The sequence below is a fragment of the Mustelus asterias genome, chromosome 14 (genome assembly GCF_964213995.1).
Source record: "Mustelus asterias chromosome 14, sMusAst1.hap1.1, whole genome shotgun sequence".
NCBI lineage: Eukaryota > Metazoa > Chordata > Chondrichthyes > Carcharhiniformes > Triakidae > Mustelus > Mustelus asterias.
The window spans coordinates 36,432,166-36,457,719 of NC_135814.1; positions in this window are offsets into that span (position 1 = coordinate 36,432,166).

Here is a 25,554-nt window from a genome sequence, read left to right on the forward strand (position 1 = left end):
ATCTCTCCTCATAGCTAATACCCTCCATACCAGGCAATGTCCTGGTAAACCTTTTCTGTACTCTCTCCAAAGCCCCCACATCCTTCTGATAGTGTGGCGACCAGAATTGGACACAGTATTCCAAATGTGGCCCAATCAATGTTTTATATAACTGTAACATAATTCGCCAACTTTTATTCTCAATGCCCTGTCTGATGAAGGCAAGAATGCCATATGCTTTCTTCACCACCTTTTCCACCTGTGCTGCCACTTTTAAGGATTTGTGGACCTGCATGCCCAGATCTCTTTGTGTGTCTATGCTTCTGATGGCTCTGCCATTTATTTTATAGCTCTCACCTGAATTGGATCTACCAAAATGCGCCATCTCACATTTGTCTGGATTAAATTCCATCTGCCATTTCTCCGTCCAATTTTCCAGCCTATCTATATCGTGCTGTATTCTCTGACAATCTTCACCACTCCAGCAATCTTAATATAATCTGCAAATTTGCTAATCAGGCAAGCTACATTTTCTTCCAAGTCATTTATATATATTACAAACAGTTATGGTCTCCTTACTTATGGAGGGTTATGCCTGCAAAGGAAGTAGTTCATACAAGGTTCACTAGGCTAATTCCTGGGATGAAGGCACTGTCTTATGAGGAATGTTTGAGCAGGTTGGGCCTGTACTCAACGGAGTTCAGAAGAATGAGAGGTGAACTTATTGAAATATAAAATTCTGAGGAGACTTGACAGAGTAGATACTGAATGTTTCCTCTTCTAGGAGAAACTCGAACTAGGAGGAAAAGTTTAAAAATAAGGGGCATACCATTTAAGACAAAGATGAGTAGAAATTTCTTCTCTCAAAGCCTTAGTTTTTGGAGGTCTCTTTTACAGAGAGCTGTGGAGATTGGGACTTGGAGGAGATTCAAGGCTGAGTTAGCCGGATATCTGATCAACAAAGAAGTCAAGGGTTACAGGGTGGGTGTGGCTGGAAAGTGGAGTTGGGACTATATTACATAAAGAACATAAGAAATAGGAGCAGGAGTAGGCCATCAAGCCCCTCGAGCCTGCCCCGTCATTCAATAAGATCATGGCTGATCTGAAGTGAATCAGTTCCACTTACCCGCCTGCTCCCCATAACCCTTAATTCCCCTACTGATCAGAAATCCTCTATCCGTGACTTAAACATATTCAACGAGGTAGCCTCCACCACTTCAGTGGGCAGAGAATTCCAGATATTCACCACCCTCTGAGAGAAGAAGTTCCTCCTCAACTCTGTCCTAAACTGACCCCCTTTTATTTTGAGGCTGTGCCCTCTAGTTCTGGTTTCCTTTCTAAGTGGAAAGAATCTCTCCACTTCTACCCTATCCAGCCCCTTCATTATCTTATATGCCTCTATAAGATCACCCCTTAGCCTTCTAAACTCCAACGAGTACAAACCTAATCTGCTCAATCTCTCCTCATAATCTACACCCCTCATCTCCGGTATCAACCTGGTGAACCTTCTCTGCACTCCCTCCAAGGCCAATATATCCTTTCGCAAATAAGGGGACCAAAACTGCACACAGTTTTCCAGCTGCGGCATCATCAATGCCTTGTACAGATGCAGCAAGACTTCTCTGCTTTTATATTCTATCCCCCTCGTGATAAATGCCAACATCCCATTTGCCTTCTTGATTGCCTGTTGTACTTGCAGACTGAGTTTTTGCGACTCATACACAAGGACCTCCAGGTCCCTTTGCACAGTAGCATGTTGTAATTTTTTTCCATTTAAATAGTAATCCAATTTGCTATTATTTCTTCCAAAGTGAATAACCTCGCACTTGCCAACGTTATACTCCATCTGCCAGATCCTCACCCACTCACTCAGCCTATTCAAATCTCTCTGCAGACCTTCTGCTTCCTCCACACAATTCACTTTCCCACTTATCTTCCTGTCGTCAGCAAACTTTGTTACCCTACACTCAGTCCCCTCCTCCAGATCATCGATGTAAATAGTAAACAGTTGAGGCCCCAGTACCGATCCCTGCGACACGCCACTAGTCACCATCTGCCAACTAGAAAAGCACCCATTTATTCCAACTCTCTGATATTCAGATCAGGTGTTAACTTAGCAAATGGTGGAGCAGGCTAGTTGGGCCAAATTTCTTATAATGGTTTGACTATGATCAACCTTATCCTACAAGCAAGTTGGAAAAATGTCACTGATTCTGTTACCCAGTGTTTGGTTGTTCTTCCTACCAGATTCCAGTAGCTAGTGGCATGTGGAGGCAGTGAAACTGTCATTAGTTGAAGGTGTGTGAGGGTGAGTATGTTTGCATTACGATGAGTTCTGAGTTCAAGGATCAATGAGTGTGGAGGTGTGAAGCACTGTCAGCTGGTTGGTGAAGTGAATAGGAGATGTCATGTGAAGATGCATTCACTGGCATTGACCACCAGCAAGAGGTCATTAATAATGGTACTGTGGCCAGGACCTTGGGGCTTGCTCTCATTCCCTTTGGAGGGTATTATTTTAGGGTCTCCTAGCCTCCCTACAGAAACATAGGATTGAATTTAATGCCCACGTGGGAGGGGAGGGCATATAATGGGGCAGGAAGGCTTGGGGTAGAGACTCATCACCCAGTTCTCCCCAATTAAGTCCAGGGCATTAAGCACCAAGGATGACCTTCCCATCCAGAATCCACTTAAAGGCCTCAATTTGGCTCTACTGTTATTATATGGTGATGGGACAGGAAATGGTCATCCCAGCCTTTATGGACAAGCTGCCAAGTATGCTTCGACTAGCATGCCTCCAGCCTGGTGGTGGGGCCATCCATGGGCACTCAGTGGTCATGGGCTCTCTCTGATTGGCCAGAATCTCTCTGAGGCAGGATATCTGTCTTAATGGCAGCCAGCAGGTTTCTCAATTCACTTTTGAGCTTGGGGTTCCTGGAAAAGGCTGTGGTAGAATTGCTACTGGCTCTCCAGTCAATTCAGTAAGAAGTTTAACAACACCAGGTTAAAGTCCAACAGGTTTATTTGGTAGCAAAAGCCACACAAGCTTTCGGAGCCTTAAGCCCCTTCTTCAGGTGAGTTTGACAGGCCCACTGTCACAACCATTACATTCTGCCCATGGTATCCCTCCTCCTGTTGACCTCTATGGCTGCATCCTCCAGTACCAGCCTCTCTCTTTGCTTTTGTTTCTAAAAGCAGCACTTACAGTGAGCAGCAGCCTCCGTTCATTCAGCATAGCATACCTTGAAGAGGGGTGGCCACCCTTTTAGAGTTGGAGGCTAACTGCAACAAATGCCTGCCTCACACCTGGTTAGGCCTCTGGTCCCACCAACCAGCAGCATGGGTCACACTAGCCTACATGCTGGAATCATGGAAATGAGCAGGCAGGAGAGGATTTGCATACTACCTGCCTCAACAGGATCAGGTGTGGTCTGCATGTGAATCAAAGCCCTCTTCTCCCAAAGAGGGGTGCAACTGAATGTTTTAGCCAAGTATTTTTAGAAACTATAGGAAGAAAGAACAAGGGGGCAAGGCAGAGAGATTTAGTTGTCCATATACAAATCATTAAACACTAATCAACCATTACATCAAGCGCAATAGAATGTTGGCCTTTGTCATAAGGGAACTGGAAAATAAGCACGTCGGGAGGTGATTGAGAAGATATGCTTTGCTCCAATTACTTTATCCTTGGTCAGACTACATTTGAACAATTGCATTAATTTCTGGACACCATGGTCAGGATCTTACCAGAATTACCAGAATCTTATCTTGGATTTTCCCAACCCGCCACAGTGAACGGAGATTTGACCAGCCACCAAATTCTCCGACCTCGCTGCAGCAGGATCATGGCATGAACAGCAGGCAAGATTGTGCCCCATATCCCTGGAAGGCTATATTGGCCTTGAAGGGGTTTTGCCAGAATTAAATTGGGGCTCAAAGTATTTAATTATGAGGTCAGGTTGCATAAACCTGTGTTCTGTTGAGTATAGAATATTAGATTGTGGAACGTAACCAAGTTTTATTTTATTCTTTTGTGGGACATGGGCATTGCTGGTTGGCCAGCATTTATTGCCCATCCCTAGTTGCCTGAGGACAGTTGAGAGTCAGCAAAATTGCTGTGGTTCTGGAGTCAATGCAGGCCAGACCAGGAAGGATGGCAGATTTCCTTCCCTAAAGGACATCAGTGAACCAGATGGGTTATTCCAACAATCAACAATAGTTTCATGGTCATCAGTAGATTGTTAATTCCAGATATTTTTTATTGAATTCAAATTCCACCAGCTGCCATGGTGGGATTCGAACCCAGGTCTCCAGAACATTAGCTGAATTTCTGGATTATGTCTGGTAATAATATCACTCGGCTGTCGCCTCCCGATAGTTGTTCCAAATGCCGAAGGACCCATAGAGAGAAACGTTTTCCACAGGTGGGCAATCTGGAACAAGATGACACGATTTTAAATTAGAAACAGTCAATTTCAAAGTGAACAATTTAGAAGTGAAATCAGGAAACACTTTCCACACAATGTAGTGGAAATCTGGAACTTTCTCCTCAAATGGGTATGGATGGTGGCGCAATGGAAATTTTCAAAAATAAGATTGATAAATTTTTGTTGAGTATCAAGGGAGATGGATCAAAGGTAGGCAAATGGAGTTGAGTTACAGATCGGCTCTGATCTGACTGAATAGCAGAACAGGCTGGATCGACCCTACCCCTTTTCCTGGGTCTCTACAAAGTGCGAATATAAATGGAGTGCATTTGAATGATGACTACGGCCCAAAGCAATTATTCAAACAAAGAATGATCTCGAGTCCATAATTGTGCTATGGGTGCTGTTGACTGCAGCATAGTCAGGCTGTGGCACAGTCTAAAGAACACAAAATTTATGTATAGCATTAATATTTTAAATGACGTTTATAATACAATAATATTTGTAATGAGCACTGTCTACTTAGACTTTGTGTTGACCAGATAAGGAAAATCTATTTCTTTTCATTTTACAAATCTCAATTAATTAAATTCCTTTGAAATAATTTATGGGGGAAAAAAACTAGATATTATTTGTGTAGTCAGAGCATATTGTACTTTATTAGCTGGAGAAAAGGTCTAAAGGAGGCCTTTTATGGAGGAACTGAACTGTCAGCGGTTTCAGGCAAAATTAATTATTTCAGCTTGATAAACCTTTTCATCTATTTGACTCCTTATACAGAAAAGCCAATTAATAATGTCAAACATGCTTTGCCTCCTGGGACTGGCAAGAGCTGATGAGTCTGTTTACAGTGAGGGGCCAGCAGAATGAGCTGCGTGGAAAAGTTTCATAATCACGACACACCTGTCAAGCCCAGTCTCATTATCTGCGCACAGAGGGCAGGCCTCATTTTGTCAGCAGTGGTTTTCGAAGAACTAACAATTGCCATGGGAAGCACACAGGACTGTCGGCCAATAGATGATTCACTTAATTACCAATCAGAGTAGCAGAAATGAGTTTTTAAAACACTGTCTGGGTTAACAGCTAACAGTTTCTGAGTCGCACTTCTGACAAGGTGGACATGTGAAGTCACCCAGCACAGAAATGACCAGTTATTCGAGTAAGGTAAAGATTTTACTTGGACACGTCCATGGATTCAACTATGTATGTGATACAGTCTAACATCAGGTATCAGTTGGGATTAAGCAGATACTTACAGACACTTGAAGATTCTCACCGTGTGACACAAGCCATTCACCCACATCAAATGGTCAACCTCAAGATGAATTTTTATAGTTAATCCAAAATTATCTTGGGGATTCCTCGGTTTCTTTGCTGACTTACAGGAAATAGTTGGGTTCTGGAGAGTGCTTATTATTTCCAGAATTTGCTGGTCAGCCTCGTAAGGAGTGGTAATCCATCTATCCTTAAATGTTGTCCTGCAGTAACTCCAGGGGTGAAACTGCAGAGCGAGGATTCCTTATGCAGAGTTATCATTTCCGCTGCTTTGGCATATTTCTGGAGGCCAGTACACCAAGAGCAATGAGGTGGACTGTAGCCCCCATCGACCTCCATGTACAACCACTAGCTAATAATGCTTTTCGCATCAAACGTTTTTAAATGATCAGATAACTTAAAATGAATAACTTTGAATTAAAAGTAGGCTGTGCCCAGTAAACTCCTTTGTCATTTTAGGACTGGTTGCTTGCTGTTGGTTTTTAAAACATCCACCTTGGTGCATTATGCAGATGAGTCTGGAGCTTCCCAGAGAAAACAATCCACTGTGGGAACAGGAATGGATGCACTGTACTGGAAGATACTACAATCTGGTCTAATTAGGACCATCTGGGACTTTTTCATACTATTTAGAGCTATTCATCAAAATGATTATTAAATACCATACTAAATGATTTTAAACAATAGCTATTAATCAAGTAAATTAAAAAGTCACAAAAGCCAATAATAATTTTTTAAAATTACTCCAATGTTCACTGACAGAATAATCAAGACATACTTACAATATTGCCACTGGTTAATTTATCATAATAAAAAAAAAGTTTTTTTGGTGTTAGCCTTTCCTTTGTGAGAAATTTATGAAAAGCATATGTGTCCGACTCAGTTCAACACTGAGCTCAAAGCACACTGTTTTATGATTTTTTGGCACTTGCAGTGATTCATTTTTTTTTAAGAAATGGCTTGTTCCACTGGATATACAATAAAGGCTTGTTTGAAAGGATTTCTTCAGAAGTGACAGTTTGCACTGTTTGCCTTTCATGATATGATCAGAATATCTCCAGTGGCATATTTTTGCTTTTCCTCTAAATACCTGCCAAAAACCCACATACAACTCCATTTCTCTTCTCAGACCTCTTGAATCTGTTACGTATTATAAGGGGCCTATGAATTACTAATTCTTGCAATGCACGATTAAAACAGAGTATCAGTTAATTGAATAAATTTATTCTTAATTACCAGACATTAGCTACCAGTTCCTAAATGCTTACATTCTTGGCATGTAAAGCGATACAAGGTTGTTATAACCATACAGTTTGTATCATTTTTAAAAAGAATTAATATGCTGCTGAAGATAACAAAAAAAAAACAATAATTTCAAATTGTTCAGTTCAATTGAATAGTTACTCATCTCAATTAAATGAAGTAATTGTAGAATATCTATTTTACATACAATAATATGTTTAATTGAAAACTCCATGAATGAGTGATTACCACAACAGAAAAACTGTTACTTTGGACGTGCATTTCAATACACTTCAGATACAAACTTAAAGGGACCAAGCAGCAACTCCATTTAACTGGTACGCAAAAGCTACCGGAGATTTAAATACATTTTAGCATTATACATTGAGGATTTTGATGGATACCACTCGCCCAGAGACCAATACAAGAAGTTTAGGGCTGATAGACAACCACACACCCTGAGACATGCATAGAATTGAATGTGTCTAGGCCCTTACACTATAACTAGACTACTGGGAAGTTAGATTAGTAAAACAAAAATCCAAGTCCAGCAGAAACACCTGACTAGAAAAATGAAATATACTCTGAGGTGAAAGCAAATTTATATTTTATTTAGCAAATAAATACCCATATGGACCCAGTCACAAATATTGATTATGTGAATTCAACTGTTACACCTATGCAGGATATTTGTTAATCACATAATATTGACATATATGCCAGCATTTTAATTATAATGATACAAGTCCAAACTAAGCTAACTTCACGTATTTCCACATTAGTACACAGAAGCCAAATACTGACAAGTTTGGATCAGTACTGTGGGCCTAATGTTCATTGCTACTTATCTACCTACATGTCAATGGCATATTGAATGAAGAGTTTTCTCCACGGAGCACTGACAAAAGTATTTTGAAGTTCACATTTGTGTATTCTTAAAGTATACAAAAGTCCTACTTTTAATGTTTCCTATTGGAAAATAAGAATGGATATGACTGAAAGACTAATAGCTTCGATTGTTGTTTGAGCTAATTCATTGAAAAAACTCAGGAGACTTGCACCCAGACTCACTCTAGTTTAAATTATCACGTCATTCGAGGCAAACAGGCTAGCAAGTAGATCTTTCCATTTCTTGTAGTTATGAGCTGTTCTTTTTTTTCTTTCTTCGTGTCACATCCATTTCCTCAAGATCGCTTTCCACAGTCTGTTGCCAAATGAAGAATATTTGCCCATTCTTTTTCTGAGCATCTGGAACCCATACCAAGGCTTGATTTAGGATCTGTGCCTCCTGCGTGCTGCATATGTGGCCAAACCACAATAACCATATTTTCCCTATTAATCCATTTACTGGTGGAAACAATGTCCCTTCTAACTCCAAAATCTTTCTCTGCATCTATAATCAAGTGTATCAAACTCCACTTCAAGTGTTACTGACATCTTCTTGGCACTCATGCAATCTATAAGTGTTGACAGCACAGTTGTTGTATACATATGGACCTTTATTTGCTGACTTAAGAGTAGGTACTTTTGAACCATGTTAGGTTTATTAAAAACTTATGCGGCCGATGTAGTTCACATCAGTCCAAGTATGTTGTCAACTTCCATCAAAAAAATCTTTCATAAACAGTTAAATAAAAGAAATATTCTCAGCTGAATGGCAGCACAATGTAGAACCGGGTTACAATGCCGAGTGTCTGACTAAGAGAGTGAGAGAATTAAATAAAAAGAGAAACGAGAGGAAAGATGCCCAGAGACCCTGCTGTGCATACTGTTCAGCCTTGCCATCTCCAGTGCTATGGGCCATCTCCCTATCAATGATGTCAGTAACAGGCCCTCCCATTGGTGCAAGTGAGTGCAGAGAGGCAGGACTTGCCCCTGTTCTCATAATCTCCTTTCTGTTGGACACCAGCTTCTCCTGCAAGATGAGCAGATTTGTCTGTGCTTTGTTTGAGATGCTGAGGCAGTTTACTCTGTTAGGAAGCAGACCAGGATATGGCGCTCGACTCATCGATCGACAGTTCCGACGCGCCACAGCGAAAAACCGCACCGACCTCCTCAGAAGACAAACACGGGACATGGTGGACAGAGTACCCTTCGTCGTCTAGTACTTCCCCGGAGCGGAGAAGCTACGACATCTCCTCCAGAGCCTTCAACACGTCATTGATGAAGACGAACATCTCGCCAAGGCCATCCCCACACCCCCACTTCTTGCCTTCAAACAACCGCACAACCTCAAACAGACCATTGTCCGCAGCAAACTACCCAGCCTTCAGGAGAACAGTGACCACAGCTCCACACAACCCTGTCACAGCAACCTCTGCAAGACGTGCCTGATCATCGACACGGATGCAATAATCTCACGCAAGAACACCATCCACCAGGTACACGGTACATACTCTTGCAACTCGGCCAACGTTGTCTACCTGATACGCTGCAGGAAAGGATGTCCCGAGGCATGGTACATTGGGGAAATAATGCAGACGCTACGACAACAGATGAATGAACGCCGCTCAACAATCACCAGGCAAGACTGTTCTCTTCCTGTTGGGGAGCACTTCAGTGGTCACGGGCATTCAGCCTCTGATCTCCGGGTAAGCGTTCTCCAAGGCGGCCTTCACGACTCATGACAGCGCAGTCACTGAGCAGAAACTAATAGCCAGGTTCCGCATACATGAGGACGGCCTCAACCGGGATATTGGGTTCATGTCACACTATCTGTAACCCCCACAACTTGCCTGGATGTGCAAAATCTCACTAGCTGTCCTGTCTGGAGACAATACACATCACTTTAACCTGTGCTTAATGCTCCCTCCACTCACATTGTCTGTACCTTTAAGACTTGATTAGCTGTAAAGACTCACATTCCAATCATTATTCATGTAAATTGAGTTTGTGTCTTTGTGCCCTGTTTGTGATCAGAACTCCCACCCACCTGACGAAGGAACAGCCTGTTCCGAAAGCTAGTGGCTTTTGCTACCAAGTAAACCTGTTGGACTTTAACCTGGTGTTGTTAGACTTCTTACTGTGTTTACCCCAGTCCAACGCTGGCATCTCCACATCAGGAAGCAAAAGGAGCAGAGGTGAGCACAGCAGTAAGATTGGAGATTCGAATGCAAGAGGTTCAGTGAAGTATTCCCTGTTAACTTGAGGAGAAAGTGAGAGAGGGAAGTATTGATGCAGTTGGGGCTGAATACGCGTGACATTTTCACCTCCATCATTACTAATTAACTAATTCATCCTGGCATTCATTGCCCATCGGAGGAGAGGTCATAATCTTTCCTACTGTTCATTTGATCTGTGAGCAGTTCCCCCACTGCATCTGAGAATCTAGAGGTCCTTGTTGAAACCATCCAGCCTGCTGCTCCTTGATATTGATATCCATTATCATCAACTGAGAAAAGCACCACCTCTTTAAAGGTGTTGCAGGCTCCCCTTTAACTCAATGGATTCCCCATCCTCCCAATTAACGAGACTCTTATAGAGAGCAACTTTCAAACTGGAAGCTTGCTTATTTAATATAAATTAGTACCAGCCATGGAAATGCACAAAGTTCATGCCGATACCTTTGGGTGGGTGGTGTGCGACCCACCTATTGCATCTGATTAATGTTGCATGTCAAAAGAGACCACAAAAGCTCTACTCCTGCCTTCAGTTTCATACAAGGGGCCTAAATGCAATGTTACTGTGATAAAGTAGAAATACTGACTATAATCTCTGAAGTAGAAATACTGACATGATAGATTTATAATGATGGTAGCACATGGCAGTGCACTTACAATGTTACACTTGCTCTATGGAATCAAATTATTTTGCTGATGGCAAACTTTAAAACATATTTTAATTTATAGCATACATCAAGTTACAAAGTGAGAACTTCATACTAGAGCTTTGAGTCAGTGTTAAATTAATTTGTGTCCATGGCTGATATAGCCTGCAAAGGTGTCATTTTTTTCTGTACAGCAGTACATATTGCCGGGCTCTGCATCCAGGCCGGTGGAAGAGACAGCTTTGATGGATTGAATGGTCTCTTATTTCATTCCTTTTTATTATAGCCAAAAGGATCTCACTTCCTGTTTCTTAAAAAAATCTGCTGATGAGAACCATCCTCTCGGAACGTAACTCTGTTAGACTGAAAACCAACAGATCACATTGACAAAAGAAAAACTTGTTTGTTTTAAGCAGCAGAGGAATAAATAAAATCCGTGTTCTTGAACTGTACGAGGTTTGAATGGAGTATTCCTTCCTTGTGTCTTAACTACAAAAACATCTTGGTGTACTGTGTGTGGCAGAATAATAAATAACAATACACTTTTTAGAACACTTAGTCTACAAAAGAAATCACCTGTCACAACTTTGGTATTTGCCACAGAACAGTTTCCACTTCATTTTGCACCATCTACTAAATCTGCTACTCCACATTATGTGTAAATGCATTTTTCATATGTATGCAATTCATGTGCACCATTTGTGCAAATATGGAACACTGAAAGCATTGAAATTGAGGTGTAATGATGTTGTGTTGTTCACGGGACACTGGGGAACCTCTAACTTGTAATTTTGAACCGTATTTTTTAATTTGAGGACCAGAATTCTGGCAAAATTATCTAGAATTACAATAATTGAAATTAAAATGCTTTAAGTAAATAATGTTACAAATTAGTTTATTTGTGGCACATTTGGGATTCAGGTTTAAGGTTTGTTTTGAAAAATTAGTCTGATCAATCCGTTTTTAGAATATCAAATAAAATTAAAATTATACAAGTAAATGGTTTTGTCTTAGATTTATTTTCTGTTCAGTTTCACATATTAATGTTCATTTACTATAAGTAATTACCAGGAGCTGCTGCATCAATTGACACGGCACTATTACCTAGTTGTCATAAAGTCATGTTGTGTATTCTCTATAAGAAATTGGCAAATCTCCCTGAAAGCTTCAGCTCAATTCCCTGATGACATCTTTTAAAAGTTGGAAGGCATGGACTTTAAATTTCCTTCCCTTCCAAAATGTCTAGCCTCCGCTCAGTAACCTGCCAGACAACCCGGATCAGATTGGGAATGTGTGTGAGAATTGCAGATGAGACCAAATAAAATTTCACATTTTCACAACAGCCAACATGCTTAAGAACTACAGCTTCTAACTTTCTTCATTTATATCCATTTATCTCATTTTCATGAACACAGGGTAAATTCAATTTCAAATGTATTATTTTCTGTGCTGTCCACAAACTCTAGAATGGTCTTCCAATAACCTACTTTCCCTGATTTGCCACATGAGAAAGTGGCAAATCACCATTTTGATCTTTGTAAATAGTCATATAAGAAATGGATTGCCAGTCTAGAAGCTTTTAATTTCAAACGATATTATTGCGACATTATTCATCCTTAGTGCCTTACATTTTGAAATGCACATGATTTTATAATTAAATATATTACTTTTCAAACAATTTGAATTGTAAGTGAAGGTATCCCATTATATTAAAACGTTAAAAGTAGCAACAGAATGCATACTATGATTAGAATAAATTAATGAGCATAATACTGATTATTATTTTTTCAGAAAGATTACAAACACTATCACTTTAATGAAAGAGGATTTTTCTCAACCTTAATTTTAGGTGTTGCATTTTTTGTACCGCTAGTGAGTATTGCACCGAATTCCCTTATAAAATATCTGAAAGTTATTTTGATATATATCATATTAATTGTATGTAAAATATTTATATTCAATCATTAAATAAAATTAAATTGTTTTCACTTTCACATTGGTACAAAGAAGTAATTTCGCTCTTCAAGTAAAATGAAGGGTATTGTGATAATTTTTGTCAAGCTTTGTCACAACTTGACTCACTTTGTGAACTGTAAGGATGAATGACTAGAATTTGTACACCAGAGATAGAAAGAAAACAGTGCTTTGTTCATTTAGGAATATCCTAACCAAGTTGATACATGGGATATGTAGCAAAATTAATTTTTGGTTTCTCGATGGATGACTGTACATGACTTTTTAAATTAGTCCCAACAACCTGCTTGTTAAAAACAATCTCTCCTTTAATATCTGTCACAAAAGAATTTATATTCAAAAGTACACCAAAACAAAAACGTACAGGCGCAGTTACACTTAATGGACCAGACATTTTGTTTTACAATTTTGTGATTTTTGTGCTTTTAACTTGATCTTAAACTTGCATAATATATTGCTTACTGAAAACAATGAGCTGTTTATATATAGCCAGCATGTGTTATTAAGCTGTGAGCTGCACATGGGTTCAACTTTGGGCAGCATTTGGCTCAACCAATCCTAATCCTATGAGCTAAACCATAATATCTGACAAAAATGCCTCACATCTTTGCATTTAGAGATCAAATGAAAGTGGAACGCAGGGACATGGTCCTGAAGAGTTTCTGCAAAATAAATTCTGCAAAATAGCTTGCAACATTTGTAGCATTTCTTGACAGAGTGATCAATAACAACCACACGTGCTTTCATTCCATTAAGGGGTTGAGCTGAATAAATGATTTCAGCTTTATTAATCTTAACCAGTGCAAGTGATATTATATGCAAATAAAAGGAATAAGGTTCAATATTTTTAAAAGATGTAAAATAAATGGACATTTTTCACAATCCATTTCTGGATTCCATTTTGGAACTGATGTGTACCTCATCATTGGTCTTTCAAACTTTACAACCAGTGTATTTTTTTTATCCCCTTGCATCCCCTTTTGTATTATTGGGTCAATCAAATGCATATTGTTCAGATCATCTAATCATGCACAGTTAATATTTCAAAGAATAAATGAGACAGCTACAATAACTCATCACAATACTATCATACATCCACGGGAAAGAGATCCAGTAATACATTTGGGTGCATTCTTCCCTTCTGCCAGAGAGGTTTGAAAACAATGCCAGAAGCTTTTTTGGCAATCTGAGTATCACAAACGCCTTGCAGTTCTTTAGATGGTGCAAAGCATCTGGAACACTAAGTAACAAAATTGCTACATCAGCTAAATATAAATGTAAAATTTTGCAGCAGCGCAAAATCTATTAGGAATTTGAAATACTCTTATTTTTAGATATGCAAGAGTTACATGAATATCAGCACTACGTAACCCTTTCCAAAACCTTAATACATTCCTCACTTCAGTTGGACTATACAGGTCCCTTATTATGTATCCTTCAAGTGATTCCATTCTACTTAGAACTATAAGCAAGCATAAGTAGACCTTTTTCAAAAAGTCACCACAATGAGCTATTTCTAAATTGATTGTTACCTGAGGGTAAACAATTCATGCTATATTATTAAATGTGTTTACTGTCTTAAAATATACTTCTGAAGAGTCAGTATTTGATACAATACCTACTTCATAATTAAGTAAATAAATGTTGATGATGTTGATACTTTGCTAAATGTTCTATTTAAACTAGATAGGTAGGATAACAGATCTTTTGTAATATGTTATAAAGCGTTAGTGTAATGGAGAGTGGTAGAAACAGTCAGTATTTAATGACTTCTCACCATTTTCTATTTCTTCCCAGCTGCTGCAATGTAATAGCTGAATTGTCTGATTTGATGAGTATTTCAAGATTTATTGAACTAAATCATGCAAGAGAATACCTTAGCTTGTACATATTATAAACCAAGTGTATTATTTTAGTTTAATTACAGTCTACAGTTGTTTTTGTGATAAATCGGCTAACATTTAGGCCACTCAAGTGTCATGGTAACTTCATGATAAAACTGATCAGTGTAATGTCACTGTAGACCTTATGGGTGGAATTTTGCCGTCCCACCCGCCACGGAAAAGGTCTGTTGACCTTGGCCCAGATTTTTCGGATTTGGCGCAAGCGCGGCCGGAAAATCACACCTTATGTAGTCTCTGTGTAAACTACAGTTCCAATTTAGGTGACTAATCTGACAAATATATATAGGCCTTAATAGTGTCTAGGATTGCATCATTTCTTCTGAGCTTTTAATAGAAGACAAATGCCATCATCTTGGATAGCGTAAATATGGAATGTAGTGTACTCTGATCTGAACAGGAAACAGCTGAGGAACTGTTGACAAGTAAATGGAGATAATAATGACTGAAGTAATGAAATTAATAGTTTCAACAGTTATGTCATTCTGATGGCAACTTTAGTGCAAGTCTTTAATTTGATGATTTTCATGAGAGAATTAATGATTATAACTTATATTTTTGTGAAGATATGATATGCAGTTAATCATTGGGGAAAATATAGATCCGGAATATATACAATATATTAGAACAGCTATTTGCAAATATTTCAAGTTTAGGAACTACCACGGGCACCTTTACAAGTTGTTTTTATAAGTAGGCACGTAATCCCTTATGCACCAGAGATAATGCACACTACCCAATATCTACATATATAACAGCATAATCCAGGGTTTACAATAATACTTTGCATAATCTGTTTCATTTCTCAGTGAACAATATACAAAGCAACCGTTATTGTTGTACTCAAATAATTTGACCAGTATACCTTGTCTTCATGTGATAACACAATGGCCTAGATCTTTCAGTCTCCAGATGTCATGTCCTAGAGGTACCCTGGAAGATGTGCTTGGGGATCCCTCAGAGTTCCCCATACTCTGACTGTATGGGAATTGCTTGGGAAAGTTTCATCATCCATTGGGCAATTTTCCTGCATCTGGAACCTTCTACAACTCTGATTTAATTGGAAGACGTCCGATGATTCCAAATATTTACCAGACTAGTTACCCAGGACAGGTTAGATGGATTAAAGCAATTCTAATTCCTGGGTAACTATTCTGCTAATTCTTGAACTCCGCACTGGATTCACTCCACCTAATCCACCCCCGCCTCCCATCCAGATGACCTGACTATCCCTCCTGACCTCCCAACAACTGCCACAACCCAACTACCCTCTCAAACTCTGACCACCCCACTAACCTCCCATTCCCTAACTATCCCCATCCATTACCATGCCTCCAGCCCTGATTACCCGACAAACCCTCCCACCCAAACTACACTCTGACTCCAACCTGGTCTACTCCCTTACGCACTTACCTCCTTTACCCAGTTACCTTACACACTTCCCTTCTCACTATATCTTGTCAAAATGGCCCTAGAACGTTTAAGCATACTGGTATATGGTCGCTAGTGCTATAAAAAAATGGGGATAGCATTTGGTTTACCCCAGCTCTCTTTTACTACGAAGGACTAACCCTGGACCTGGTACATTCCACAAACCCGATTTGGAAGTCCAGATACAAAGTAAGTAAATAGGAGTGAAATGACAATCCAATGGTGATTGCCAATCCTCAGAAGATTCGCCTCAGCAGATTTTCCCCAATATACTATGCTGTTCTAGAGCAGCTTGTTTGAGTTAAACTAACTAATGTTCAATGAAAGCAAAGGTATTTTATGTTCTAATGGATTTCTAGACAGTCAGCCAAGAATACGTAATGAGGCGTGGCCGAGAGTACAGAAATCTATTAGCCTGTTGAAACACCTGAGCCTCAGAGAAAATAAACTTGATTGACAGCTCTCTTTGCTGTCAATTGCACAATGTTTATTCAAGCAAGATAAAGGGGTTTCAAGTGCTTGCAATTTCTGCTACTGATACTTTAAAGGGATTGGGTGATTTACACTTTGATAGGCCTGTAATAAAAAGGTGGATTTTTAAAGAAACTGGAATGTTACAAACTAATGACTTTTTCAAAAAAAAACTTTTTAAAAACGCATTCTATTGCCACTTTAGGGTTCATTGGTTCTACACAATTTATAGTGGATGAAAGTGCTATAGCTTGGTGTGAGGTGTCATCAAGGGTGATTGGGGGCGAACCCTGGCATCGGGGCAATGGTGGGCCTTTTCTTTATCCTTTTATGTGTTGTGGGCATCACTAGGAAAGCCACCATTCGTTGCTCATCCCTAATTGCTCTTGAACTGAGTGGCTCACTGGGCCATTTCAGAGAGCAGTTAAGAGTCAACTACAGTGATGTGTTGTCTGAAGTCACATTTAGGCCAGGCAAGGACAGCAGGTTTCCTTCCCAAAAGGACACGAGTGATCCAGATGGACATTTACGACAATTAACAATGGTTTCATGGTCAGTATTACTCAGACTAATTTTTAATTCCAGATTTTATTAATTAAATTCAAATTTCACCTGCAGCCATGGTAAGATATAAATACAAGTTATTTTTCTTTAATTAGGATATATGGAGGTGCATGTTAATGTTTATCTTGTCCAGTACGTGGATATGCAGATGCATTGGAACACTGCCATGCCACACAATATCTTGACTTGGAACAATATCACTGTTCCTTTACTGTAGTCAAGTCAAAATCCTGGCGCTCCAGGGACCTGGGTTTGTTTCCCGGCTTGGATCACTGTCTGTGTGGAGTTTGAACATTCTCCCTGTGCCTGCGTGAATTTCCTCCAGGTGCTCCGGTTTCCTCCCACAGTCTGAAGATGTGCAGGTTAGGTTGATTGGCCATGCTAAATTACACATTAGTGTCCCCAGATGTGTATGTTAAAGGGACTAGTAGGATAAATATGTGGGCTTTCAAGGGTACGGCCTGAGTGGGAGTATTGTTGGTGCAGACTCGGTGGGCCGAATGGCCTCCTTCTGCACTGTAGGGTTTCTATGACTCTATGATATAGAGCTGATGAATGTGAATGGTAATTTGTGTAGCACATGGCTGGTATGGGGGAATTGGTGACTGAATTTTAACCTAAATAAGCAGATGATTTGGGTTGTGGGGCAGAGGTCATGGTGCTGAAGTCTCAGAAATCTATACCTGACCCTCAACCCTGCCCATTTCTGGCTTTAACTGAGGTCAGAAGTTAGGAAAATTATGAACTAGATCCAATGAGGTGGGAGGCAACTTCAATTGTGCTTTGCCAGCCTCAATTGTCATGCTTTCTAACTGCTGCCAACCAGCTTCCTTGAGGTGAAGAGAGTATTCAAGGGGTGAGTGCCTTCACACATACTTCTGGATCCAGGTGCCTGCCCCCATTCCTAGCCTCATCCACCCTTTATCAATGACCGTCTGAGGCCTTCAGTCCCACCATGAATAGCTCACCCCCATGTACTCCAACCCCTACTCCAATTGATCCTCACTCTGATCAACCCCCCCCCCCCCACCTCCTTCTCTATACCCAAACCCCCCCCCCCCGCCCTATATGCCCGAGAAATCTCCCTCTGATCACCCACCCCTCTCCTAGTCGATCCCCCATCTCCAGGCCACCCCGCCTGCCTCCACTATCCCCGACGCAGACTTATTCCTACTGCAGTCTTCACCGAGTCCATCAATCACTCTAGCCTCTGGGCGGCAAACAAATCGATGACATCAGTGATGCGCTGTGGGGTTAAAACTCCTGAATTGTAGCTTCCCACAAATTTCTAACCAACCTCTTTCCTGCGAGTCAGGTCTGCGAGAATTTTGCCCATTGCTTCAGTTGTTGTACACCAGTCCATTCTATGTTCTTGATGAAAAAGAAGGGACAAAAACAATTTACAATGGAGAATCAGCATAATTTAAAGAAACAGTTCTGAGAGAAGCAGCATAACTTAATCATACCCGACATCCATATTCAATGAAGAGTGCCAATGCACAAAAATAAACGCACTCTCATATTTTACTGTTTAAAATGCCCAAGTTTCTGCAACTTTGCCTTCCTGCACATCGAGGCTTCAGATCGTTTCCTCAATGGATTAGCTGAGAAACTGAAGGACAGAACAGCTTGGCAGCTTCAGTGTTCACACAATCTGGTGTTACATAATGACCTTTCAACCTTTAGAGATTTCATGGATTAAGGTTTCTTTCATGTCTGGTTCTGGAAGCTAATCCAACACTTTCACTTGAAGTTAAATCAGCAGTTCCTGATTTAACTTTTAAGTCTAATAAACACAATAAAATAGAATTTAACCTTTACCATAGGATTTCCATGTTTTCTTTCCGATAATTCCTTCAAATAAACCTTTTAATAGCCAGAAATGAAAAACTAACAGCTAATACCCTCATTACTGTTTTACACATTATAGGCCCACACATTATATTGCACAACTACATAATGCATCTGGTGACATTTAGCATTATGAAAAAATTAATACAAAATATATTGATTTGAAAAGAATGGCCTTTAGATGTAATAGGAATTTGGTGACTGATTTTCAAAACTAATTTGGGGTTGCAACTTTTTTTCAATTCATACTGCAGCTTTCAAAAAGTCTGCTATATTCAAAAGACTTATAGTTGTGCTGTGAAAAATACAGACCAGTAGTGATTCAGTATAAAACAATCCAGATACCTAGATTAAAAACACAAATAAAATGTGTTGCAGTTGCCTGATTGTAAAAAAAAAATCTAAAGTTTATTTATTAGTCACAGGTAGGCTTACATTAACACTGCAATGAAGTTACTGTGAAAATCCCCTAGTTGCCACACTCCGGCGCCTGTTCTGGTGCACTGAGGGAGAATTTAGTACAGCCAATGCATCTAACCAGCATGTCTTTCAGACTGTGGGAGGAAATTGGAGCACCTGGAGGAAACCCACACCAACACTGGGAGAATGTGCAGACCCAAGCCAGGAATCGAACCCGGATCCCTGGCACTGTGAGGCAGCAGTGCTAACCACTGTGCCACCATGCTACCCAATTGTGCCACCGTGCCGCCCATTGTGCCATCGTGCTGCCCAATTGTGCCACCATGCTGCCCAACTGTGCCGCTGTGCCGCCCAACTGTGCCACTGTGCCACCCACCTTGGGCATGTTGAGAAGTCTTTTTTTTCAGAGGAAGATACGGATATTATATTGGACGAGATCATTTGTTATCCTGATGCATGGTTTAACAAATGGAAAATAAAATTAACCTCCCAGAAAACAGGGGATGTGATACTCATATCAGATAACTTAAACACTACTTGACTGTAACAAAAACAGAAAATGCTGGAAAAATCTCAGTAGGCCTGACAGCATCTGTGGAAGGAGAACAGAGCCAGTGTTTCAAGTCTGGATGACTTGTCACAATAATTTGCTTTTATCCAGCTGCTTGACTGTACTTAGAGCTATTTTGGATGAGTAAAATCTCAGATAGAATCATAGAATGGCTAAACAAAACTAACAACTCTACATGGAACAAGGGGCAAGCCCTCGACACAGGAAATACTGACTAGGCAGCGTGGCAGTGTGTTTCGGGGAATAAAAGCTGGCATGAAGGGGTGTGCCACAGTCAAAACAGATAAACTATGTGTCATTCAGTACTCAGGACCAAACAACACCAGTGTGTTCATCCAGGATGAACTTTAAATATAATGGCAACTGTTCCCTTTAAAGATGTACAGAGATATACAAACATCAAGCTAATAGTTCCTAGATACTTGGAAACCCAACTAAAACAAGTCTTATTCAATTTGTTATCATTATGGCCGAGCTCTGCGAAAATTAATGTTGTGAGCAACTCTCTCAATTAGTTTAGCATTCATCTGACTGATACATTTAAACAGGAAACGACAGGTTCAGAGCATACAGCTTATCTTTATTGCAGAAGTGCTGACCACAATTGTTTCATTGGCTAGCACTGATACTAAGCCTAGAGTATTAAGTGAGTGTGAAAGCCCAAACTGTCTCCAAAATGAAGCAAAATGAGATTTCTCACTGCAACAGGCTCAATTCTGGTGTCAATTTGGGTTCTGGTGCCAAATTCATGGTGCATTTACACTGTAACCACAGCATTAATGGGATATGAAGTTTCTGCACATTAATACTATAGTTATATAAATGAAACCTTAGAATTATATAACAGTCTGTGCTATTTTCTATAATTGTCTTATTCATATTCAGCAAACTATATATGAGAAGTATACGGTAGTTAGCTCTGCTGCCTTACAGTGCTAAGGACCCGGGTTCAATTCTGGCCTTGGGGTGACTGTCTGTGTGGAGTTTGTACATTCTCCCCCGTCTGTGTGGGTTTCCTCTGAGTGCTCTAGTTTCCTCCCACAGTCCACAGATGTGCTGGTTAGGTGCATTGGCCATGCTAAATTGCCAATGGGGACCAGCAGGGTAAATACATGGGGTTACGGGGATAGCACCGAGGTGGGATAGTTGCCAGTACAGACTTGATGGGCTGAATGGCCTCCCCCTGCGCTGTAGGGATTCTATGATTCTATGTGCAGATGCCATAATCATAGCAACAGAATTCACTCTTTTATTTCTTTGGATGTGGACATCATTGGAAAGGTGAATTTATGGTCTATATGTTAATATCTCCCTCGAAAGCACCAATTTCACTTAGTGTAGTTAGGTCTCCCCCCAGTAATTATTTAATTGATGCTTTAGTTGGTGTTTGCTAATGGACGAGATCAGGTTATGCAGAAGTGAAAGCTGCATTGTTGCCATTGGTAACATCACGTAGTTATATTACCAAAGGCATAACTATTCCAGCACTTGTGCTTTAACTCAACAAAGTTAAATTTTAATTTAGAACATGATCAAGGTTAAATCTCTTACTTTGAAGAAATCTTCACATTCTTGAATGATGTATAACTTTTTCTCACTCCAGCTTATGTTTTATCATTTCTAATGAATAGAGTTCAAATGAAGGGTCTATAACCAAACTGCTAATCTATCATTTATTTTCCAGTTGTTCATGGACCTGCATATTTCTATCATTTTCATTTTTATTTAAGCATTTTTACTTTTATCTTATCACTGTGATTCATGATGGATTATGAATTGATAGGTTCTGGAACTGCAGCAGTATCTCTGCATTTGGAACTGCTGTAGTATCTCTGCATTTGTGAGTCTGAATGGTGAGTGTTGGGCCTACCTAATAATGGAAGGAATGATCACAGTCCAACCCTATTCCTGCCCTGTCATAGAGTCACAGAATCCTACAGTGCAGAAGTAGGCCATTTGGCCCATCGAGTCTACACCGACCGCAATCCCACCCAGGGCCTATCCCTACAACCCTATGCATTTGCCCTAGTTAGTCCCCCTGACACTCAGGGGCAATTAAGCATGGTCAAACCACCTAACCCATACATCACCCTTCAATGTTCACACAAAACGTCTTTAAAGCATAGATCATGCATTGTGATATGGAGCTAGAATGCTGGCTGATTTTCTTCCCCATCCCCAATACAAAGGCCAAGAGTATGGTTTTAAATAAGCTAGAAAATTCTGGAAATACAGGTAGCACCTCTGGGGAGAAAAACAGGGCAGGATCTTGTGGAGATAGCGCCTGCTGTAATGTTCGGGTCATTTTCACTTTGGGATACTCATTTAATCATTTGCATGGTCTGAGAAGGCTCTTTCACCGAGCGACACAATTATTCCTTCTCTGGTTTTCCAACCAAACCTCAAACATGAAGGAAAAGAAACCCTGGAAAGAATCACAATGACCGAAGTGAATGCAGCATTCAGGTAGTCACAGACATCTGCAGCCTTCTGGTAGCAAGCCTCTGACCAAGGGGAGACAGTAGCTACACATTGACCTGCAGAATGATGAAAGAGTTATGGCAACTCTGTTGATACCTGGTGTAAAGTTGCGAGATGATCTTGCAATGTGTGGTGAACCATAGATGGTTACCACTACGGGTACTGAACCATAGATGGTTATCACTATGGGTACTTGTACATATGTTACTCTTGTTACTGTTGGGGTTAGGGTTGGGGTGTTCCACCTGTTAGCATTGTTCTGTGGTACACTCCGTTTGGCTCCGCCTTCCTATAGGAGTATAAAGGTCACTGCACTTCCCAGTGACCCTTTAGTCTGGGATAGTATTGTTAAGCAGTGTGCTCTATTCTTGTTGCGAATAAAAGCCTTTATTTCCCAAGTACGATCTAGCCTCTCGAGTGAATTAATCGCGCATCAATTTTATTCGCAACAAATTTTGTTCTGAAAAAAAAAATGGAGCAGATGCTGAAACCCGATCGGCTAACCTTAGAACCGCGTGCCGCTGGAGCGTCGAACACTTTCGACCATTGGTTGAAGTGTTTCCAGGATTATATCGACGCCTCAACAGCAGTCCAAAACGACGCCGACAGATTGCGGGTCCTCCACGCAAGGGTAAGCGACACTGTGTATGCAACAATCCGTGATTCCCAAGATTACAAAGAGGTCATTGAACTACTCAAGAAGCTGTACCATAAACCGCCAAATGAAATCCATGCTCGTCACTTATTAGCCACTCGACGGCGGCAGCCCGGCGAAACGACGGCACAGTACCTGTGCGAACTTCAGCAGCTAGCCAGAGCCTACAATTGCAAGCCGGTGTCAGCTACTCAGTACTCTAACGATCTGATCCGAGATGCATTCGTGGCGGGAATCGGCTCATCCTATATTCGCCTGCGGCTGCTAGAGCAAGGTAACTTGGACCTAGCTAAGACGGTAGAATTGGCTGATGCGATGGAAACGGCCTCCAGAAGTCTTGAAACTTACCCCACCGACCACGTGGGAACATCATGGCAAGTACAGCCACCGACTCAGCTCTACCCGGCAGCTCCTAGGAACTGTGCGATCGTGCTTTCAACCTCGGACCTGACGGCTGCGGCAGCTCCAGGAGGCCCACGGTGCTATTTCTGTGGATTGGCGAAGCACCCTCGCCAGAGATGTCCGGCCAGGACGGTATTTTGCTCCGCTTGTGGGAAGAAAGGGCACTATGCAAAAGTGTGCCGAGCAAAGCCCCCCTTCGAAGCCAAGCAGTGCTGCGTGTGACTCCCCAGGATCCGTCTCCTCGTCTCCAGCTTCGTCGATGTCTTCAACCACGTGCGATTCACGGGCGCCGCCATTCCTGATGATGACGACGCAACAAACATGCGACCTGTGGGTGCCGCCACCTTCAACGCCATCGACCATGTGCGATCCATGGGCACAGCCATTTTGGTCGGCACCGGCCGCAGATGACCAGCAGGGGTCCTCGTCATCGACTATCTCAGCTGCCTGCAGTTGCACTCGGGATCCAACAGTGGCGTCAATCATCCTGGACCAGGCCAAGCCTCACAGACTCGACAAGTCCATGATGGACATAGAGGTAAACACATTGTCTGTTTGACAGCGGGAGCACGGAGAGTTTCATCCATCCGGATACCGTGAAACGGTGCGCTCTCCGCGTGCAAACTGTCAGGCAGACAATCTCTATGGCGTCGAGGTCCCGATCTATTACCGTTCTTGGGAGCTGCGTGGTAACTCTAACGGTGCGGGGCACAGTTTATGAGAACTTCAGGCTCCTCGTGTTACCACACCTTTGCGCTCCGGTACTCCTGGGGCTAGACTTTATGGTCCACCTGAAGAGTGTGATCCTGCAGTACGATGGGCCACTCCCTCCACTTTCAGTGGGAGAACAGCAGCCTCCAAATTGCCCAGCGCGCTCCACATGCAGTCTCTCGACACTCAAAATTACCCCGCCTTCTTTATTTGAAAATCTCGTGCCAGGCTGCAAGCCCATCGCGACTAAGAGCAGGCGTTACAGCGCTGAGGATCGGATCTTTATTCGATCTGAGGTTCAGCGGCTCCTCAGGGAAGGGATCATCCAACCTAGCACTAGCCCATGGAGAGCACAACTCGTGGTGGTCAAGACTGGAGACAAGCCCCGGATGGTCATAGACTATAGTCAGACCATTAATAGGTACACGCAGCTGGACGCCTACCCTCTCCTGCGCATATCTGACATGGTCAACCAGATTGCGCAGTACCGGGTGTTCTCCACCATCGACTTGAAGTCAGCTTACCACCAGCTCCCCATTCGCCCAGAGGACCGAAAATACACGGCCTTTGAGGCGGATGGCCGTCTTTACCACTTCTTAAGGGTCCCTTTTGGTGTCACTAATGGGGTCTCGGTCTTCCAGTGTGAGATGGACTGAATGGTGGACCAGAACGGGCTACAGGCTACCTTCCCGTACCTGGACAACGTCACTATCTGTGGCCATGACCAGCAGGACCACGACGCCAACCTCCTGAAGTTTTTACACACTGCGTCTCGCCTGAATCTGACCTATAACAGGGAGAAGTGTGTATTCAGCAAGCACCGCCTAGCAATCCTCGGATACGTGATGGAAAACGGGGTCATCGGCCCCGATCCAGACCGTATGCGTCCCCTCCTTGAACTTCACCTACCCACTAGCATCAAAGCACTGAGGAGATGCTTAGGCTTCTTCTCGTATTATGCACAGTGGGTTCCCAATTATGCGGACAAAGCCCGTCCGCTCATAAAATCTACCTCTTTTCCCCTGGCAGCAGAGGCTCGCATAGCCTTTGAAGGGATAAAAGCTGACATCGCGAAAGCCACGATGCACGCTGTCGATGAGTCCATCCCCTTCCAGATGGAGAGTGGTGCATCTGATTTCGCCCTGGCCGCCACACCTAACCAGGCGGGCAGGCCCGTCGCCTTTTTCTCTCGCACCCTCCAAGGCCCTGAAATTCGGCACTCCTCTGTGGAAAAAGAGGCTCAGGCCATTGTGGAGGCCATACGACATTGGCGCCATTATTTGGCAGGAAAACGATTTACCCTGCTCACGGACCAGCGGTCCGTGGCATTCATGTTCAACAACACGTTAAGGGGAAAAATTAAGAATGATAAAATCTTGAGGAGGAGAATCGAACTCTCCACCTACAACTATGATATCATGTATCATCCGGGGAAG